This window comes from Papio anubis, chromosome 2 (genome assembly GCF_008728515.1).
Source record: "Papio anubis isolate 15944 chromosome 2, Panubis1.0, whole genome shotgun sequence".
Taxonomy (NCBI): Eukaryota; Metazoa; Chordata; class Mammalia; order Primates; family Cercopithecidae; genus Papio; species Papio anubis.
This window is the reverse complement of record NC_044977.1, coordinates 60,031,884-60,049,746: the sequence shown is the minus strand read 5'-3', so window position 1 is coordinate 60,049,746 and position 17,863 is coordinate 60,031,884. Positions and strand designations below refer to the sequence as shown.

At 39.9% G+C, this 17,863-nt stretch overlaps 1 long non-coding RNA gene across 4 annotated transcripts in view; it reads right to left on the bottom strand.

Annotated features, from left to right (window-relative positions):
* LOC116273530 overlaps positions 1 to 17,863 on the bottom strand; it is a 142,913-nt gene that overhangs the window by 29,192 nt on the left and 95,858 nt on the right. The gene's annotated exons all lie outside the window — the stretch shown is intronic.

Sequence of the window (17,863 nt, the reverse complement as noted above, 5' to 3'; positions counted from 1 at the left end):
AGGCTATAACTGCACCACTGTACTCTAGCCTGGATGACAGAGTGAGACACTGTCTCAAAAAGAGGAAAAATAAAGAAAAAAAATAAAGAAAAAAAGAAAAGAAAAAACCAATTCAAAATGGATTAAAGACTTAAATGTAATACCTGAAACTATAAAACTTCTAGAATACAGGAAACCTTCATGGCATTGGTCATGGCAATGATTTCTTGAATATGGCGCCAAAAACACAGGCAACAAATGCAAAAATAGACAAGTAGTACTGCATCAAACCAAAACGCTTCTGTACACCAAAGAAAACAATCACACAGTGAAAAGGCAACCTACAGAATGGGGGAAAATATTTGTAAACCAAAAAATCTGATAAGAGGTTAATATTCAAAATATATAAGGAGCTCCTACAATTCAACAGCAAAAGAACCAACCAAACGAAAATAACATAATTTTAAAATGAGCAAAAGCAGGTGCGGTGGTTCATGCTGATAATCCCAGCACTCTGGGAGGCCAAAGCAGGAAGATTATTTGAGCCCAGGAGTTCCAGACTAGCCTGGGCAACACAGCAAAACTCAGTCTCTACAAAAAAAAAATACAAAAATTAGGCGCAGGAGCACACACCTGTAGTCCCAGCTACTTGGGAGGCTGACATGGGAGGGTCACTTGAGCCCAGGAGGTCAAGGCTGTAGTAAGCTGTGACTGTGCCACTGCACAACAGGCTGGGTGACAGAACAAGACCCTGTCTCAAAAAATAAAAACTTTAAAAAAAATTTAACGGGCAAAAGACTTGAATAGACATTTTTCCAAAGAATTCATACAAATGGCCAACAGGTGTATGAAAAGATGCTCAACATTGCTAATCATCATAGAAATACAAATCAAAACCACATGAGATATCACCTCACACCTGTTAGGATGGCTATTATTTAAAAGCAACACCAACAATAACAACAAAACCCAGGAAATAACAAGTGTTGGTGAGGATGCAGAGAAATGAGAGCGCTTGTGCACCGTTGGTGGAAATGTAAAATGATATAGCTGCTATGGAGCATAGCATGGAGGTTCCTAAAAAATTAAAAATAGAGCTACCATATGATCTAGCAATCTCATTTCTGGGTATTTATCTAAAAGAATTAAAACAAGATATCTGCATTCCCATGTTAACTGTAGCACTGTTCACAACAGCCAAGAGGTAGAAACAACCTTAATGTCCACTGGTGGATGAATAAAGAAAAGGTGGTGTGCGTACATAATGGAATATTATTCAGCCATAAAAAGGAAGAAAGTCCTGTCACATGCTACAACATGGATGAACCTTGAGGACATTATGCTAAGTGAAATAAGCTAGTCACAGAAGGACAAATATTGCATGATTCTTCTTACATGAATTACATAAAATAGTCAAACTCATGGAAGCAGAAAGTAGAATAGAGGTTGCCAAGGGCTGCAGGTAGGGGAAAAAGGGGAGTTGCTATTCAGTGGGTATAAAGTTTCAGTCACACAAGATGAAAAACTTGTAGAGATCTGCTGTACAACTTTGTGCTCATAGTTAACAATACTGTACACTTAAAAATTTGTTAAGAGGGTAGAGCTCACTTTTTTTAACCATAAAATTTTTAAAATCATTTTGTCTTGATTTCTGTAACTTTATAGCTAGTCTTGAAATCAGGTAGTGTGGATGATCCAACGTTTTCTTTTTCAAAATTGTTTTGGCTATTCTAGGTTCTTTACTTCTCTATATAAATTTTAGAAATAGCCTGTCAGTTTCCACAAAGACGACTGCTGAGATTGTGACTGTATTTGCATTATATCTATCGATTTAGGAAGACTGACATTTTGACAATATTGAGAATCCTAATCCATAAATTCAATATATCTTACCACTAGTTTAGGTCTTGATTTCTCTCATTAATGTATGTCAGTTTTTGGCATGCAAATCTTATACATGTTCTGTTAGATTTATTCCTAGGTATTTGTAAATTGGATGCTATTGTAAATATACTTTAAAAAGTTTTCAAGTTCAAAATGTTTGCTGTTAGTATAAAAAAGTATGGTTCATTTTCATATATCGACCTTGTATCCTGTGGGCTTGCTAAACTCACCTACTAGATCCAGTAGCTTTTTTTTTTTTTTCTTTTTTTTTTTTTGAGACAGAGTTTCGCTCTGTTTCCCAGGCTGGAGTGCAGTGGCACAATCTCAGCTCACTGCAAGCTCCACCTCCTGGGTTCATGCCATTCTCCTGCCTCAGACTCCTGAGTAGCTGGGACTACAGGCGCCTGCGACCAAACCCAGCTAATTTTTTGTATTTTTATTAGAGACGGGGTTTCACCATGTTAGCCAGGATGTTCTCCATCTCCTGACCTCGTGATCTGCCTGCCTCAGACTCCCAAAGTGCTGGGATTACAGGCGTGAGCCACCATGCCCAGCTAGATCCAGTAGCTTTTTGTAAATTTTTTGGATGTTCTTCATAGACAATCACGGTATCTACAAATGAAGGCATTTTTGTTTCTTCCTTTCCAGTCTGTATGCCTACTTCTTTTTCTTGCCTTATTACACTATCTAGGACCTCCTGGACAATATTGAATAGAAGTGAAGAATGCCAACATTCTTGCTTTGTTCTGATCTTAGGGGGAAAGGATTTTATATTTATGAAGTATGATGTTAGGTGTTTTCATAAATCCCCTTTATCAGGTAGAGGAAATTTCCTTCTATTCCTTGTTTTCTGAAAGTTTTATCAGGAACAAATGACAGATTTTTGTAAAATGTTTTTTCTGTATCTATTGAGATAATCATATGACTTTTTTCTTCTTTAGTCTGTTGATATGGTAAATTGCATTGATCGATTTATGAATATTGAACCAACTTTGCATTCTTGCAGTAAGGCTCATTTGGTCATGATGTATTTTCTAATCTTTTTATATACTAGATTTTATTTGTTAATATTTTGTTTAACATTTTTATGTCTATATTCATGAGGGATACTGGCTTGTAGTTTTCCTATAAATTCTTTGCCTGGTTTTGATATCAGGTAATGCGGGTCACATAAAACTGAAAAGTTTTCTCTCCTTTTCCTTTCGTTTTTCCAAGACAGGGTCTCACTCTGCCACCCAGGCCAGAGTGCAGTGGTACAATCATAGCTTGCTGCAGCCTCTATCTCCTGGGCTCAAGTGATCTTCCTGCCTCAGCCTGCTGAGTAGCTGGGACTACAAGCATGCACCACCACACCCAGCTATTTTTTCTTTTATTTTTAGTAGAGATGAAGTCTCACTATATATTGCCCAGGCCGGTCTCAAACTTCAGAGCTCAAGTGATTCTCCTGCCTTGGGCTCTCAAAAGGCTGGAATTACAGGTGTGAGCCACCATGCCCAGCTTTCCGCCCTTTTTCTATGTCTGGAAAAAGTCTGTATAAAAATGGTATTACTTCTTCCTTAAATGTTGTAGGATTTGCAATGAAGCCATCAGATTTTTACTGTGGGAAAGTTTTTACATTGCCTAGTAACTCTTAGGTAAGCTTTGATAGTCTGTCAAGAAATGTGTCCATTTGATTTATCAAATTTATTGACATAAAATTGTTTATGATATTCTCTTATTTTAATGTCTGTAGGATCTACAGTGATAGCACCTTTTTCATTCTTGATATTAAAACTTACGTCTTCTCCCCTTTTCCATCTGATAAGTCTGAGTAGAGGTTTATTAATTTTTGTCTTTCAAATACCAGCTTTTGGTTTTAGAATCTTTTTTAAAATTTCGCTTCTGCTCTTTAATATTTTCTAGTTTCTACTTGTTTGGGATTTAATTTGCTCTTCTATTTTAAACTTTTTAAGGTGGAGACTTACATCATTGATTGGAGGCCTTTTTTGTTTTATAATATAAGCATGTAATGCTCATATTACCTTTTAAGCACTGCTTTAGCTTAGTTTCATACATTTTGATGTGTTATATTTTTATTGCCCATCCATTCAAAATAGTTTTTAATTTCGTTATGCCTTCCCTTTGACTTACAAGTTATTTAAAAGTGTGTTGTCTAATTTGCAAATACTTGAGAATTATGCAGATATTATCAATTTATAGTTTAATTCTATTGTGATTAGATAACATATTTTATATTACTTCAATTCTTTACATTTGTTAAGGTTTTATGCCTCAGAATATCATCTAACTTGGTGAATTTCCCACATACATTTGAAAGGATATGTATTCTGCTGTTGGTGGTGTGTTCTCTAAAACTTAATTGAATCAAATTGGTTGATAGGGCTGTTCAGGTTTTCTATATCCCTACTGATTTTCTGTTTACTAGTTCTATGGATTACTGAAGCAGGAGCACCAACATCTCCAACTAAAATTGTTAGTTTTTCTATTTCACCTTTGGTTCTTTCCATATTTTGTGTTAGGTCCATTAATATCTGTGCTTGTTGTGCATTCTTCATGAATTTCTCCCTTATTCATTATGTAATGTCCTTCTTTTTTCCTAGTAACATTCTTTATTCTAAAGTCTACTTTGTCTAATATAGCCACTTCATCTTTCTTTTGATTAGTGCTTTGCATGGCATATCTTTCTCCATCCTTTTACTTTTAATATATCTATGTCTTTATATTTGAGGTGGGTTTCTTGCAGATAGCATATAGAGTTAGGTCTTGATTTTTTAACCCAATCTGGCAATTCTTGTCATATTTTTAAAAATAAGTTAAAATTTCCCTCTACCTACTCCACCTTTTAAAAATTCGGATGGCTTTATATATTAGGCAATGCTTCAAGCCACTCGCCACTTCTATGTGCAATGTTTCCCTGTCCTAGAGGTTTCTTATAGATTTGTCATGCAAATTAAACATAATACCCTTATTCAAAAATAACTTAAAAATATACTTGATATTTCTATTCTCCCAATCCTAATGAGACAGAAGAAAGTATTACACACCCAATGATTCCCAAATATCTGTCTGCAACTAAAATCTCCCAAGTCATTGTCAGACCCATTAAGCCAAGTCTACTTAATATCTTTGATGTTTCACAGGTACCTCTTACTCAACATGTCTAAAACTCAATTTTTTATCATCCCCTGTACATTCTTCCTTTCAAATTTGTACCCATTTTATGTCTCTCCTCTTAGTATAGTAGTACTATCCTGCCAATTGCCAAGTCAGAAATTCAGGAACCACCTTCTCTTCTCCCTCCATCCAACTGATCATTAAACCCCCAGTAATTCTACTCCTATATATTTTTTTGAATATCTTACCTTTTCATTCCCCATCTTATCTGCAATGTTACTAGCCTTTTCCAGCAACCATCATTTCTTACCTGGACTTCTGTAAAAGTCTCTTAATGGTTGCTCCTCCTACTTGTAGTTTTGAAGCTCCCAGCATTCTTGTACCCTACTCTCCAAAACTTCTGCTCACAAAGTCCTCTGGCTCCTTCTTATCTATCCTCCTCTCAACACTCCCTCCTTCACTGAAGCCACTGCCCCAACATACACACGTAAATCTATAATAATTAACGCTGTGCTTCCCAAGTCCTGGAACAACAGATGCTGTCTTTTGCATCATGTCTTTTCACTTGCTATTCCTTTATTTAGAACATCCACCTCCTCCTGTGTTCACTTGACTAACTTTTACTTATCCTCCAGGTTTTAGTTAAGGTATCCTTTCTCCTGGGAAGCTTTATATAACACCCTAATCTAGGTTATGTGCTCTTTATCTTTTAGCACTTAACACATTGAAATTATTTTTCTCTCTGTATCTCTATCTAGATTGCAACCTCCATGAGAGCTGGGGCTGCTTTACTTGTTCATTTCATTCATCACTCTGTTTCCACTATTGCTAAATTCAGTAATCCTTATTACTTAGAAACAGGCACAAACCAGAACAAAGCAGTCAATGGCATAGTGTAATTTGGGTGTATTGACTCTCAGTGCACCACACTGACCATGGTCTCAGTCAAAAATATTCATCATCCACCATGTCAAAATTTCTATTATTGGGTAAGGCATTATAGGACTTGGACTCAGACAACCTTGGGCAATTCTTTTCAGCCTCTCTGAAGTTTTTTCTTCATTTCTTAAAGGGATTAAGCAATACCTATACCAAAGTGATATAGGAGAAATAGATTATAGAAGATAAAATGAAAGCATTTTGTAAATCAAACAATGATACTCGACATACACATATATGTATCCTTAACTAATCCATGGTGGCCAAAGTATATTGGCTTATTTTTATCCATCAGTGTTTTCCACTACTACTAATTTCCTACATTTTCAAATTTATTTTAATAAAGGACAGGATAAATACAAATTATCTTTCTTTTTCTTAAGTCTAAAACCCTTGTTTTAAAATCCTCATCATCCAATATCAATTTTATTAAAAGATTCTCAAATAGTTGCTGTGCATCAAAATAAAATTATTGATTCCTTTATTAAACAAAAGATCTGTTTTAAGTCCACATTAGCATTTTCAGATTTAGTTATTTCACTTGAAACAAACAAAAAACAACAAAAATATTAGAGGAAACAAAAATTTCTCAATGAAATATTATAAATAGCCAGGATGTATACCACAATTAAAAGGCATAACTTTTCAGGAAGATTCTTTTTTCTTAAAAAAGAAAAAAAGTAAAAACAATGCTATGATTTTCCAGAGGTGGAAGAGCATATAATAAACATTGTTTTATTCCCCATTATCCAAAATAGTACAGTTGGTCTTTGAACGATCTAGGGATTAGGGGTGCTAGCCCACTGTGCAGTCAAAAATCCAAGTTAAACGTTTGACTCTGCCAAAACTTTACTAATAGCCTACTGTTGACTGCAAGCTTTACCAATAACATTAACAGGTGATTAACATATAGTTTGTATGTTACATGTATTACACACAGTATTCTTACAATAAAGTATGCGAGAGAAAAAAATGTGATTAAGGAAAATACATTTATCGGTAAATATCAACCCCATAAGTTTACAAGATGAATTGTGTCTGAAATGGCAGGCAGCTGCAGCTGCAGACCTCCATCTATGGCACATATCAAGCAATTCAACTTTTTCTTCTAATGTCATGACTTTTCTCTGCTTCTTGGGAGCACTTCCAGAATTGCATGGGGCCCATGGTGTTACGCAAGGTATTGCACTAAACACAATGAAAAATACATGAGAACCTCAAAGATCACTTTTTACTGTGATACACAATTTTCTGGAGAGACGGACTGCTCCTGCAGAGATGATTAGCATCACATGACATTTTAAGTGGATATGCACAACACTTGAGCTCATGGCAATAGCGGCAGGAGGTGGCTACAAAATTATTACAGTACAGTATGTACTACAGTTAGTTTTATGCAGTTACAATTTAATACTGCATCTTTGTTGTTTATATTTCTATCAACTACAAATGGTGCCAAGAGGTTTATGTTTGTATACATGTTTTAATAAATTTTACATTTTTATAATAGATTTGTGTATATTTTACAGTAGTAAATGATAAAATAGACTAGTATCTATATATATGTTCTGCATTCATGATAGACCTAAGTTTTTCTTAATTTTTTCAGTATTTCTAGGCTACTTGGTTTGTTTTTTCAAATTGTCACTAATGTCCAAAAATTTTTCTAACACATCAAAAAAATTATTTCAATTATTAGAAATTATTTTTTGAATTTTTTTTCAAATTATTGAAAAATCCACCTGTAAGTGGACCAACATAGTTCAAATCCATGTTGTTCAAGGGTCAACTGTAAAATAAAATCATGAATATAAATGGTATATTTAAATAGTAAATATAAATGGTACAATCTTGATAAATGTTTATTATGATTGCTGTAGTTATTTATACTGTGTTAAATAATGTATGTTGAGCTGAAATAGTAAGACCAAGGACAACTAACTCGTTTATGCCAATTTCAAAAATCTGGACCATTAGTAGCTAAACTCTGCAACTGTTTAAAATATTAAAATGAAAAACTGGTTAAACGGAAAAGTCAAACCCTGGATTCTCTCATATGTGTATTTTTCCCCCTGTGGATGTCATCTGACTAGACCTCATATGCTTTCAGTAATTTATTTTTAAATTTTCATACATAACATCAATCAAATGGCTGCTTCTCCCAACAAGGAGCTATGTGTGGGCAAATCACTGACTTTAGCAAACATCCGACAGTTAAATAAGGGGGTCAGGATCAATCAGATATTTGTACATATTTTAGATGTATGGCATCGCACACTGCATGCGGTCATGAACGGCTCATAAAAAGCTAGTCACATCCTGGTAAAACATGTTGTGCGATAAACAGACCATAAACAGAAACCATCACTGGCACTTAGGGGCAAACTCCAGCTGGGTTTCTTTATCCCTAATCCCAGTTTCAGCTGCAGGTTTTTTCCAGAAAGAACAGTAGTTTGATTTACTCAACACTGTAGAAGTCAGGGTGTGGTTATCCTCTAAATAATATTACAAATAGATTTTCTCTGAACTCCTGTAGCAACAGGATCTGACAGTGGTTACTGGTAGGAAAAGGTGAAATTAAGATCAAAACAAACGTCTACAAAAAATAACAGCTTTTAAGGACCACCTAGAGACAATGGAGGTAGGGGTATTTTTGAGACCAAAACCCAGAGTGTAACACAGCACAGAACATGAATACTTTTCAAGCTTTCAACACAGTTAACAGTTGAAGAGTATCTGGTTTTGTCAGCTCTCCTATTACTGTTTTATCCCATGTTATTCCAATACACTAATAACCTCCACAAATACAGATCAATCACGTTTCCTTCTTGATCATTAGGAAAGGACTAATTGTAAGCATAAATATAGGGGGAAAAAATCAATGAAATGCTTCCTTTAGCTTTTCTAAAACAATAAACTAGAAGGATTTGGAAAGTAAGACTGAGCAGCTTTTTCTAAGGCAGGGATCAATGGGAGTGTACTTAATAAATGAATAATTGCATTCCTTCTCCCTGGCCAGCCGACAGAGTGGAACTCGACCTCTGTTCGGCGGGCATGTACAACCGGCTGGCACGATGTCTGCGTTCCCCTCCTATGAAAGGATCAGCTCTAGTTACATGCCTTGTGCGCGGCCTGAAGCCTGTAACCGGGTTTACGAGCCCACTATGTGCCAGGCACTAAAGGTGACAGATTTCACCTCTTTTCATTACCTTTGAAGGAAATTCTGTGCCCCGATAAGGAAACTGGGGCCAAGCTCGCATAGGCAATGCGGCCGAGATTGCCCTGGGGCCCCCAAGCCAGGGTACAAATGCACGGCAGTGCTCCCAGAGCAAAGGCATGACTGGGCATCTAAATGCCCACTAGGCAGGTAGTGACTGCGACATTAACTCTTTTCTTCGCCACTCTCAGGCCGCAAGCCCTCAAGAAAAGGGGAAACTGAGACGCAAGCCAAGTGACTTTCCAAAGGTCACAGCTAGTAGCGGGGCGAGGAGGGCCTCGAGGCCTGGTATTTGCGACCCTCAACGACCATCTGTAATAATGCCCAGAGCCTCCGCCAGGATTCCCCAGCCCTAGGTTCCCGCGGCCTTTGAGGGGAAAGGGCCAAGGCCTAGAAGCTCCCCCTCCCGCGTGGTTTTCCCGTCAGCAGCTTTCGTCTGCAAGGGAAAGCGGCGGCCCCACCCGCAGACAGCTGCGAGGCACCGCGCCAAGCGTATGCTGCCTGTTCCCAGGCACTCCCTCCTCCGCGTTCACCCTTTTGCCACCTCCGCCCTCCACCGGGCGCCTGCGCGCCCCGGCCCGTGGGCCAGCGGGCAGTCTACTCACGTGGGCCTCCGCATGGCCCAGCGCCGCCAAGGGCAAGGCGGGGCCTCGCGATCGCCCCGCCCCCCTCGTGCCCCGCCCCCTGGAGGGAGCAGGGGACCCTCGGCAGGCGCGGGCGCTTGCCCGCCCAGCCCGGGTCTCTGGCTTCGCCGCGTGCGCGTGCGCGTGGTGGGGGTTTGGCTGGGGGTGGGATGCGGTCAAGGCCGCCGAGGCCGCAAGCTCTAGTGGGAAGGCGGCGTGCCGCGGCCGGCTTCGGTGGAGGAGGGGGCGTTTCCCCCGGAAAAGGAAGGAAGTGGGTGTCACGGGCCGCAATACGGCCCCTTTGGCGTCTTGAGTGGGAAATCACAAGATACTGCTCCAGATTTTCCCATTTTATAGTTAAATCCAAATGACTCGGACCCCTGCCCCATCATGTCAGGAACTTCAGCAGTTCCTTCCACCAAAGCTCAACTAGTGCTGCACCCGCTGCGGTAATCATGGGCATCATCTATGAAGCTACTGCTGTGGCCAGGGCCCCAGTCGTCCTGCTGAGTAGCAGGCTTTGAAAGATGGTGTCCAAGGCCACCCTGCTGGTCAGTGACCTGCTCTAGAGGCTAAGCTAAGGAATGCTTAGAACTTTGATATTTAGATTTCTTACATCAACTTAACCCAGTTAACAGGTTTGTGGGGGCATTTTTTTTTTTTTTTGAGACCGAGGCTCGCTGTGTCACCCAGGCTGGAGTGCAGTGGCACAACCTCTGCTCACTGCAGCTTCCGCCTCCCGGGTTCAAGCAATTCTCTCACCTTAGCCTCCAGAGTAGCTGGGATTACAGATGTGTGCCAGCACACCCAGCTAATTTTTGTATTTTTAGTAGAGACAGGGTTTCACCATGTTGTCCAGGCTGGTCTCGAACTCCTGGCCTTAGGTGATACACCTGCCTCGGCCTCCCAAACTGCTGGGATTACAGGCGTGAGCCACCACACCCGGCCTTGTGGGTTTTTTTGTTTTTTTGTTTTTAGAGACAAGGTATTGCTCTGCTGCCCAGGCTGGAGTGCAGTGGCATGATCATAGCTCACTGCAGTCTGGGACTCCTGGTCTCAAACGATCCTCCTGAATCAGCCTCCTGAGTAACTGGGACTACAGGCGCGTACACCATGCCCGGCTCATTTTTAAAAATCTTTTTATAGAGAGGAGGTCTCATTGCATTGCCCAGATAGGCCTCAAACTCCTGGCTTCAAGCTGCCCTCCCACCTCGACCTCTCAAAGCACTGGGATTACAGGCTCTGAGAGCCACCGCACCCAGACACTTACTGATATTCTTATGCAGCTTTCTGGTGGGTAGTTTTATTAAGAGAAGTCTATATCCAGACCGTGTCACCATATTCAAAATAAAAAATCCCTGCCTTAGGTGAGTTGTGTGTGTTCGACAAGCATGCACAACCATGGGTTCCTTGAGAACACAAAGTTTTTTGTGATTGTTGTTCTTAACATTACATTACTTTGAAGCTGTCCTGATGGAGTGTGGTAAGATGGGGCATTCCTGGGACGGGACTAAAGTGAACATATGTCCCACATTTATCACATTTGGCGGCATTTAGTTTTGCTTGATTATGAGTTCCTGTGGATTTTTTTTTAGGTTGATTCCTGGGTGCAAATACCATAAGGAAGTAGCTCCAGATCTGCTGTTCAACCCCCCAAATTTCACTTTCTCGTTAATATGGAATTACTGCTACTCCTGTTTTTCCCATCCTCTTATGGTGGGTAGTTTTACTGAAGATTATCATCAGAAGGTAAAGAGAATGGGAGGATTAAGGAACAATGAGAATTGAACAGATAACAAAAACTTTACTGATTGGAGATCTTCAAGTGCTGCTCCCTCCTTGCTGCCCTCTCACCCAAAAGTTTTAGAACTCAGTGACCGTTCACAGATTGACTCAAATCTTTGCTCATAACATCTGAAAGAATATTCTTCCTGTATTTGGATTTGAATTGCCTAAATTGAAATTTTGGCAGAATGGATGCACTGGAAATTGGGGAGGAGGCAGTCTCAAGGTATTAGGGAAAGGAGGCGATGATCTTGGCTAGGAGAGAGAACAACAAGAGTTTAGAGAAAGAATTTTTTTAAATGAGTGAGTGGCGGATCTAACAATGTTCTATGATTTATTTATTTATTTATTTAGAGGCAGAGTCTCATTCTGTCACCCAGGCTGGAGTGCAGTGGTATGACCTCGGCTCACTGCAACCTCTGCCTCCCAAGCTCAAGCGATTCTCCTACCTCAGCCTCCCGAGTAACTGGAATTACAAGAGTACTCCACCATGCCTGCCTAATTTTTGTATGTTTATTAGAGATGAGGGTTCGTCATGTTGGCCAGGCTGGTCTCGAACTCCTGACCTCAAGTGATCTGCCCACCTTGGCCTCCCAAAGTGCTTGGATTACTGGCATGAGTGACCATGCCTGGCCTCTGTGTTTTCATAGTAATGGTAAGCTACATTCTTGAGCATAAGGATTTCTATATTATTTATGGTTACCAAAAACATTACCATGTCCTCACTTGGGGAATCTTTTTAGTTAAACAAGGCCTGAGAATTCTTGACAATAGAGTAGGAAGGGCATAGGGAGGGGTTGAGAGCTTAATGACAGAAAGATAATCTAGGATTGGGGTAGATCTCAGTTCCAGTTCTTTTAGTGTCTCTGTAGCACACAAGTAACTAGCTAGCACCAGGTATACAGAGGCCTGAGCCTGGGGGTTGTTGCTGAAATTCCTCAAGTGGATGCAGCCAATAAGGGCTCAAATGCTCTGTCTAACTTAGTCGCCCAAATTAAAAAACACCAGATTAATTTACTGAATTATGAGCTCAAGATAGAGACCCCATGCACCTAGCATAGATACTACAAGTTGAATCTCATCAATTACTGATCAAAGACTTAGCTCAGGGGGCCCCTATGGCAACTTGTGGTCCTCCTACAAGTTTTTGAGAATACTTGCTGAAAGAATTGTATATTTCAAAGTAATAAAGCCCATGGTTGAAGAGTTTTTAAAATGTCCCCCCAACAAAATCTGTTTCAGTTTACTTCAGAGGTCTCATTTTGCAATATTGGATTCAGATTGTTTGACACAACATTTATAAGAGATGTTCTACATTATTTTCTCAAAGCCTCATTTCCAGGATCTTTCTCCCAACTTGTTTTGTAACCTAAAGCTTCCTACTCCCTATAAAAGATAATACCTTAGCTGAAAAAAAAAAAAAAAAAAAAAAAAAAAAAACAGTATTTTGATTTCCCACCTTGTGAGGCTGAAGTAGAATAAGTTGTAACAGGAACAGAGTCCTAAAGATAGAAGAATAGGCCTCAAAAGCTGAGGTTGTGTAATGGTTGATGAGGGAGATGTCGCAGCAGTCCACAGTGAAAGGTTAAACAGCAGCCCAGAAGAGCACAAGTGGATAATTCATACATTGTGTTTCTGTTGACTTCCCTTCCTCTCCCACCTTTTAGGCTAATGTAGGTTCTGCCTTGATTAGAGGCAAATTTTTAGAACTAGACAGAATCTTGGAGCTTATGGCTCATTTTGCTCACCTGTCCTTTGAGCAAACCGGTTAAGCATTTTCAGGTGACTTGGCCAACACCGCAAAGCTAGTTATTGGCAGAACCAGAATTAGAACCACTCCCTCCCTGCTCAGATGCAATTGCTCTTTCCTTTTCTCTCCAAAATGGCCACCATCAATTTCTTCCCATCTTGTGTACACATAATGTCACACAAGTCAAGAGGTGGAGTCTCTTTTCCCTCCCCTTGACTTGGTTTATGATTTCATTTGGCAGTGGAAGGATACAATGAAAGTGATGTTCTGAGACTTCCAAGCTCAGGTCATAGAGGTCTGGCAGCTTCCGCTTCCTCCCTCTAGGGGGACCAGCCTCCATGCTTTAAAGTTTAAAGCAGTTTGGGGAGGATTAGCACAGTGGTTCACGCCTGTAATCCCAGCACTTTGGGAGGCCGAGGCGGACAGATCACCTGAGGTCGGGAGTTCGAGACCAGCCTGACCAACATGGAGAACCCCATCTCTACTAAAAATACAAAATTAGCGGGCATGGTGGTGCATGCCTGTAATACCAGCTACTTGGGAGGCTGAGGCAGGAGAATCGCTTGAACCCGAGAGACAGAGGTTGCGGTGAGCCAAGATCGCACCATTTCACTCCAGCCTGGGCAACAAGAACGAAACTCCGTCTCAAATAAATAAATAAGCAAGCTTGGGCTAGACTTGTGAGTGATAAGACCAGCGACTAGCACACGGACTCAGAGAGGCCATGTAGAGGAGCAGTCAAGTGAGTTCAAGTCTTCTTTTTATGTTGTTTTTGTTTGCTTTTGAGATGGAGTCTTTCTCTGTCACTCAGGCTGGGGTGCAGTGGTGCAATCTCGGCTCATTGCAACCTCTGCCTCCCAGGTTCAAGATGTTCTTCTGCCTCAGCCTCCTGAGTAGCTGGGATTACAGGCATGCACCACCACTCCCAGCTAATTTTTGTATTTTTAGTCGAGATGGGTTTCACCATGTTGACCAGGCTGGTCTCAAACTCCTGACCTCAGGTGATCCACCCACCTTGACCTCCCAAAGTGCTGGGATGAACCACCGCACCTGGTGAAGCCATCTTGAACTACCCAGTGGAGCTCTACCCCAATTCCTGACCCAGCGAATCATGAGAAGTAGGCAATGGAAAGGCTGCTACACCCTCTGCCTTTTTATTAACTTGATGGTCATAGTTAAGAAATTAGGACATAAGACTATGGTTAAGTTTCAGAAGTCTTGTTAGGAGACCCAGTCAGCCAACACTTACTTCCATGTATGTCAGCAGCTCTTATCAACATAATTTTCTGCTTCAACTCCAACAATAAAGCTGTTATTTAAATTACAGTTTATTAATTTGCAGATCAAATGACTCTATGGGTATATTCACTTATACTTAGCATTTGGCTGTAACAAAGTTTTTTTTTTTCCAAATCCTAATGTTCTGCTTATCTACTGCTATACAGCAGACCAGCAGAGAACTTGGTGACTTAGAATGACACTACTTATTTATTTATTTTGTAGAGACAGGTTTGTGCTATATTGCCCAGGCTGGTCTCGAACTCCTAGGCTCAAGCAATCCCAGCCTCCCAAAGTGCTGGGATTACAGGTGAGTGACGGTGCCCAGCCAACACTACTTATTTTGCTCACCACTTTGCAATTTGAGCAGGGCTTCATGAGGATGGCTGGTGTCTGCTGCCCTCAGCATCAGCTAGGGCTGGCTTGAAGGCTGGGAGTGAAATGATTTGAAGACTGGCGCTCTCTTGTCTCTCTTGTCTCTCTCTTTTGGTGGTGAAAGATTTCAATAACTGGAGTCTAGAACAGTGGGGTTCCTCAGGTATCTCTATCTCTATCATCTCTATGGAGCTTTTCCACACAGTATCTTCAGCATGGTGGCTTCAGGCTGGCTAGTCATTTTACATGTTGGCCAGAGCTCCCAAGACACACACTCCCAAGAAAGTGATCCCAGAAGAAGATGTATTGCGCTGTATGACATGCTCTGGAAGTCATATAGCAACCCTTGTGCCTTGCCATTGATCCACCCATACTTAATAAAATGGACTATCGGCCCGACTTCTTGAAGTAGGAGCGCCCATATCACAGTGTTAAAAGGGCAGGTGGCTGTTGCCATATTTGGAAAATACAATCCTGCCTTGCCCAGGTTCCAAACTCTGCATCTGAATTTCATGCTAGGGATAAAACTTGATAGAAAAACTAATTCCAGCAGCTTTGATTGCTTTAAAAAAATGCCAATTGCAACACTTAACATTAATTCAGTTTCCTTATACATGTCTTGATTTGGGGGTGCAGTTCATCTCACCCTCCCCAGGGATCTGGATTTGAACTGGGGAGGGTAGAATGTGGATAATCTATCATTTTTGTTTGTGTAAACCTTTTTTTTAAAAAAGTAGATTTTATAGCCTGCAGTTGACACACATAGAATTTTCATCAAGGTTGAGACATTATGAATTTAATCTGACAGCCACCTATTTTCAAGAAAATTTGTTGTATGTGCTCTGTAACAAGTTTTGGGTAAATATTAATAACATATATTTCTACCTGCATGTGTATGCGCACATACCCACTCATGTTGTATCTCATTCCTGAAGGATTTCCAGCTTCTCTGCCCGGTTTGCCTGGCATTGTTTTCCTTAAAGCTGGCAATGCCATACCAAAGGGATGTGATGCCTTTTTAACTGCTGTCAGCAACACTCAAATGGTCAGGGCAGGAAGTAATGTGTGCAGTATCTTTCTTTAATTCCAGTAGAATCATATTAAGGCTGAAATTTAATTAGCTACATTGGGGTTTGTATGTGAACAGCAAAACTAACATTTCTATTATTGTAAAAACATGCCCAAGGACATATAGCAATTGGATTAAAGCTGCTATGCTTGTGTGGCATTTTGTAGTTATGGGATAACTTCTTAGAATTATTACAAATAAAAATAAATATCCAATACATTTATCTATTTCTTGAAGATTATTGTGCCTATGTGAAGTACTTCTCTGTCTGTGGTCTGGCTTTTAAACCTTGCTTTTCCAGCTTACTGTCTTCTAGAATTAAGTTCGCTAAACTATGTTTTCATCAAAATCTGAAGACATGATTTTACGAGTCTTTTAACATTGACTTTCCAGACTATCTCTGTAGATTCCACTTGGAGGTTGCCAAATAGCTATATCACTGAAAACTTTGGTATGTATCAAATGTTTGCATTTTAAATTATCTCCTCAACCATGTGATTTCAGAGATTTTGGTAGTCAACTGACTCCTAACATTTTGTGTCTGAAAATTAAATGTATTGCTAACAGAACCCATCAGTGAGTAAAGAATTTGTATGTCTTTCTTTTTATTACACATGCCGGTGCAAAGAAAAGAATTCTTTTATAAAGTGAATTATCTCCCTTTGTTTATTGGGAATTTTTCATTTTCATAGTTTCTCTCAAAGCTGAGCAATCCAGGAATATTTTTGCAAGAAACAACAATAGAATGAAGACTGAATACGTTCCTAGGAAACATTTGAACATTTCAGTTCATTTTAAAAGGAATGAGTTTGTTTTTAAAATTGTTTGTTAGGAAGAAGAAAATTGGATTAAATGCCAAAGAATGGTAAAAGAATGCTGTGAGGTGACATTAATTTAGAACAGAAAATGTAATTGCTAGGAAGAAATAGCAGAGTACATCTTTGTTACAGGCTGATGGGAGGCATTACTTCTCAAGTAGCTCTAAAAGATAAGCCTCATATAAAGCCACTGGATCAACATATCTCCCAGCTAAGTAAGACTAGGGCCAGCCAGCACTGTATGGTGTGAAGGCCTGTATGCCCCTTTAGCAAAGCTACATTAACCAAGGAAGCTGAGCCTTGAAAGTAGCTTTCACAGGCTACCTACTCACAGAAATTCTCAGAGAAGTAATTTGCATTTAGAAATGAGAAAGTTACTGGAGTTATTACAATTGTTCTTCATCACCTCCCCACTCCAAGCCCCTCAAAACAGTGAAAAATGATTTGAATCTACCCTATTAACATTCAGCTCAAGTTGAACTTGAAGCCATTAGCTTTGTGACTATATAGAATATCTGACGGTACCAGATCTTTGGGGGTTCTAACCCCACAAGAGTGGCTCAGCGGGTGTTTCACATTCCCTGTGTGTTAGCTCCACCCTAAGGAAAGGGCCCAGGGAACTCACTGGATTCCCTTTTCCAGTCTTGCCATTAAGACTGCAATGGAAACTCAATTTAAAATGAAAGAATTACTTGTCATTCACCTAATCTCTCTGAACACTATTTTCTTCTTTGGTAAAGTAAAAATAATCCCACATGCCCTACTTTTTCATAAGAGTGTTGTGGTTTGAAAGAAAAAGACAGTAAGTAATGTGAAGTGAACATTTGGCATAATCTAGCCCCTATAAGCACATTCTATGCATTGTCCCACCAAATCTTCATAATAACCTTAGGAAACAGGTACAGAGATAAAACTGAGGCTTAGAGAAGGTCAATACCTTGCCCAAACCATATCTGGTAAGTGGCAGAGCCAAGATTTGAGCTGTCTGACTTCAGATACTAAACTATTATACCTCTAATATAACATATATAA